The 5,166-nt window shown below is 37.5% G+C and overlaps 1 pseudogene; it reads left to right on the forward strand.

Annotated features, from left to right (window-relative positions):
• Positions 1–4,306, forward strand: part of LOC112063052 (centrosomal protein of 78 kDa-like) — a 7,140-nt pseudogene extending 2,834 nt beyond the window's left edge.
• Positions 4,307–5,166: the final 860 nt, after the last annotated feature.

Genomic DNA, 5,166 nt, shown 5'->3' on the forward strand with positions numbered 1-5,166 from the left:
GAAGGGGCGCTTTTTGTGATCACTCCCTTTTATCTAATCAGTCCTTCAGCAGAGGGGTGCCTTTTTCTAGTCAGCGGAGACACCCTTACTCAGCCAGTGGTAGCCCCAGGCCTCATCACCTGTGGGATACAGTCCATGCTCTCTCCCAGGCTTGCTTAGGCCAGCATCTCTATTTTCCTTTCTGTCTGTTCTCACAGTTGGACCCCTGGCCTTGAAGTCATCGCCACCTGCAGTATTTACTGTGCCCAGCAGGTGTCAGCCTTGAGTGTCTTTGCACAGATGCTCCCTGTGCGGTTAAGTGCACCTAGTACTCCAACTCTGCATGGTCTCCTCTTTCTACATTGTACTTCAGGGTTATCATGAAGCCGTCACTTAGATATAACTTTTTGCCTCCATAGGAACCTCTGTGCATAAAGGTTATGTTTCTTTATCTCATGTGATTGAAATTTTGAGTTTATACATCTCCCTCCTTAATGAAAGCTTTAAGGGCAGGAGTCGTTTCCAATCCTTAGCACAGAGCAGATGCTTTTTTTTTTATTGAGATGCTTTTTAATGATGATAAAATAAATGGTTTAAATCACTCATTTTACAATAATTTTGGTTTAGGTTGTGACAGAAATAAAGTTTACAGTTGTCATGTTCCTGCGATAAGAAATAAAGATGTGACTTCTAGTTGTGTAAAGCTCTTAAATGCTGTGTAAGTGCGTCGGTGTGCTAAGGAACGTGGAGCAAAATGGGCTAGTTGTGAGAGAGAGAGACTTAGCGTCCTGCCAACATTTGATAGTTGCTTTTGGGGCAAACTAAAGCAATGAAATTTTAAACTTGTTCTCCCCATTAAAGGGATTGAATAAATCGGCCACTTTGGTGCACCTGTGTTCTGCGAATCGTCCACTTGGAGATGGAGGTTTAGCCAGTGACTTTCAGTCCTGTTTAAGTCTCTTCTCATCAGACTGGTCTCGTGATTTCCTACACACCACGTTACATCCTGTCTACCTTTTCTTGGTGTTGTTCATGCCTGGATTGTCTCCTGTGCCTGCTCAAACCTTGGTCCATTCTCATTTGTACCGTGGAAGTTTGTCATGCTGGATACTGTCTGAACTAATTTTACTTAAGTTTGTATTAAGCCACAAACCACACATTTTGTATATTTTCTGTTTTTTGTGTTTGTCTGCATTTTAATGTTTTTCTTCAAGAAATATTATGGGAAGGGAAATAGCAAGATGTAAAGAGCAAAAAAGTCATCATTATCTTTAAATTGTTAGAACATCTCTCTGTAATCGTAATTATAATTATAATGCACTGTGGTATGTGTTAAAATAGGAAATATATGTCACGTCCCGTAAGAGCAGCAAACTCAGTGGTGTTAGTGGGGGTGTGTCATGGAAGTAATCACAAAGCAGGTGACTGTTAGTTGGAGTCCTGAAACATTAGTGTGTGTTCCCTGTGTCCAGTAGTGGTCTGGAGGGGTCAGGAAGCCTGCGTTTCAATTTGAGGGAGCAGATGGTTTGAGGTCCTCTCTCTTCTATGGCTCTAGTATACTGCATAGGAGCTAATAGAATACTGGGTTTATAGTTGACATTTAAATCGCTGATTGGTCATCAAGATTGAGGAGTATCATTGGAAATGAAAATAGGAAGAGTCTTAAGATTTTTAGGTGTTTCTTTTTTTTCCTGTGTCTCAAAATGTATGTAGTATTTTACTGAGTGGTTGGGAATAATGTTTGCAGTATTCAGCGTATTCAGTTTTAGTATCTAAATAGAATTAAACTGCTGCTGTTAACTGGAATAACACTTTGTTACCGACAAGTTTTAGAATGCATCTGTTCATCAATTACCTGTTTGGGAAGACTGTAGTTAATGATCTTAAGAATGTGGTTATAAACCTCCAATTGACTCAAGAAAAGCAAATAAGTCAAGATTGACAAATGTATAGGCTCTTCATCTTATTGTGTGTGTGTGTGGTTTTTTTTTCCCTTTTAGTTACTTGGCAAGGTGTAAAGAACTCTGTCACTCTGAAGACAGTAAACTTCATGGGGTGTAATCTGACATGGCAGGGAGCAGATCACATGGCCAAGATCTTAAAGGTGATTTTTTACGTTTGAACTTTCATGAAAACATATGTGATTGAAGCACATTAATATATTGATACAGAGGGCAGTTAATTTTTGTCTTTTGATACATGTGAGTGCAGCTTTCGTTTTGTTGAAAGAATATGATCAGTTTTCAGTTTGGGATTCTACCATTTAGTAAAGATAGTCCACTTAATTTTAGAAATAAGAGATTTAATATATAATACATAGTAATATTTTTATGTATTTTTATTTCCTGAAAACGTTGAATGTGATACTGTGAAAAAATTATGCCATTATAGTCTTCAAGACTTAAATGAATCAAGTGTTTATTAGCTGCTGTAGTTTATAAGTTAAAAATCACTACATCAGCAATTTGTAAATATAGTTTTTAAAATAATGCCTTAACAACTTTACAGTGGTTATAATGACTGTATTCAGGCCTAAAGTTATTGAATAATTTGACATGAAGCCTTTTTAATAGTTTGATGGTGCAGATCAGGGATAGGCAAACTATGGCTGGTGGGCCAGATCCAGCCCGTCGCCTGGTAAAGAAAGTGTTTTTGGAACGTAGTCGCATCCTTTGTTTAGAAAGTGTTTTTGGTACATAGCTGCACCCATTGTTTACATGGTAGCTATGGCTACTTTCACCCTACGCCAGTGGGGTTGAGTAGTTGCAACAGAAACTGTATAGCCCACAAAGCTGGAAATGTTTAAATTTAGATTTTAAAAATTGAAAAATTTTTTGATCCTATACAGGGCAAGTCCCTTGGCCTTTGGGACTGAAAACAGTCAAGAACATGGGTGCCGAAGCCAAATGGCGTAGGTTCCGATTCCCTTTCTCCCATTTCATAGCTAGTGACCATGAACCAATCACTTAACCTCTGTGCCTCATTATGAGGTTTAAATGAACTAATTGGTATAAATAGTTTGGAATTGATTGCTGTTATTAGCAATCACTAATTTGTAAGTGATCGCTGTTATTTTTCCTTGGAGCTTTTGGAAGTTATTGTTAATAGAAAAATGACACTAATGATTTTCGTTTTAGAGTTTCAAAGGCACTTTGAGTCCTTTATTTTTTCAAGAATGTAATAAGAGTTTTTTTCATTTAAAGTCAGTGTTCCCTATTACCAAAATTTATTTTATGAATATAAAGAATTGAACGTCTTTAAGACAAGACTTGTGGTTAAATGTCAAACCATTATTTTTCCCAAGGCACATCACACTTGCTGTGCATAGTCCAGGCCTCTAAAGTTTGTGTGCATGCCCTAGGTAGCATGTGAGATCCATTTTGTAATACAGTTTTTAAAATAATGCCTTGGACTTCCCTGGCGGTCCAACAGTTAAGACTCTGCGCTCCCAATGCAGGGGGCCCAGGTTCGATCCCTGCTCAAGGAACTAGATCCCACACGCATGCCGTAACTAAGAGCCCGCACGCCAGAACTAAAAGATCTGGCATGCCGCAACTAAAGATCCGGTGCAGCCAAATAAATAAATAAATATTTTTAAATAATACTAAAATAATGTCTTAGATTTAGGAAAAGTAAATATTAGAACCTATTTGCCTTTGTATCATTTTAAAAATATCTGCGTGGTTTATAATGTACATACATTATATGTATAGAACTTCGTGTATCTAATTTGTTAATAAATAAGATGCATGTTAAAAAGTTTTCTTATGGGTTACCCAGTCAGGTGTTTGGAGACCATTGGAGGACAGAATGATGGCATTTAGAGCCTCAGCAATCATAGAATTTAGGACCAATTCCCTGACTTAGAAGGTAAGGAAAACAATTCATGGACTGTAATTGCGTTGTCCAACTTTACATAACAGTTCAGAAACAGGTCATCCAGTGGCTGGAATCTAGTCACTGACGGAGTAGAATCTGGGTCACTGGACTCGTAAACCAGAACTGACTGTTTAATTTCTCAGCTTGATTCCCCTGCCATATATGCTTGATATGTGTGTGTGTGTAAATCTCTGACATAATAAGCCATACTCAGTAGGCACACCCTGTTTCTTTATTCAAGCATCTTAATTTCCTCCCATTAAATCTTTGAAGTATCCGACTACCAGGAGGCATGAAGAAACCTGGGCTGAGAGTCTTCCTTCCGGGAGATCTGATCTTGACTGTATGGCTGGTTTGAGGCGCATCACTCTGAACTACAACACGCTCATTGGTGACCTGGGTGCGAGTGCTTTTGCGGAATCTCTTAGTGAGGATTTGTGGCTTGGAGGTAAATTCTAAACTTGAAACTATTGAATTTTTAATATGATATATGCTTAGCTTTTGGCATGATACTGTTGTGATAGGATTTTTTTAAAGCCTCATTTTTCTGATAGGTTTTATTTTGCTTGTAAACTTTCTCTACGAGTTGCATATATTCTTTATAGAAAATGCAGTTACAAGAGAACACTTTCGTATAATCTTAATACCCAGACATAATCACTGTTCATTTTGGTCTGTATACTTTCAGTCTTTTTTTTTCTCTGAATATATTTTGTCCACTTAGGGATAACAAAAATAAAATTGTAGTATACTTGCTATTTCATATTCCTGCTTTTTTCATTGAATGATGTATCATGTAGTATTCCATCATATTGATGTCCCATAGTTTAATCAATTCTTTGCCATTAGATTTAGACAGTTTGTTTTTTCCTGTCAGAAACATTGTGAATACGTTGTATATACGTCTCTGTGTCCATCGGGATTTCTTCTGTAGAATAAGGAACTAGAAGTGGAATGACCTGAGTGTGACATACTTGTAAGACTTTTGATACACATTGCCAAATTACCATCCAGAAATGCTATGCCAGTTTGTAGTCCACCCCAACAGTGGATGTGAAGCCTGCCTCTCACAAACACTGGCTTGTAGAACTTGTAAAAAAGATGTAAAACTACCTCTCCATTTTCTGTGCAAGTAGGATTACTCCAAATTTTATAACTTTTTTTCAGTTAATTTAGTACGAGCATTTTAGCAAGTCAGTAAATTTGCATCTCCTGCATCATTTTTTGTGATTGTTCAGTATTCCATGATATGAGTAAGCCACAGTGCACATAGCTTATCCATTCTTGTATATAAGCTTTGTCGAGTTT

The sequence above is a fragment of the Physeter macrocephalus genome, unplaced genomic scaffold, assembly GCF_002837175.3.
Source record: "Physeter macrocephalus isolate SW-GA unplaced genomic scaffold, ASM283717v5 random_2793, whole genome shotgun sequence".
Taxonomy (NCBI): domain Eukaryota; kingdom Metazoa; phylum Chordata; class Mammalia; order Artiodactyla; family Physeteridae; genus Physeter; species Physeter macrocephalus.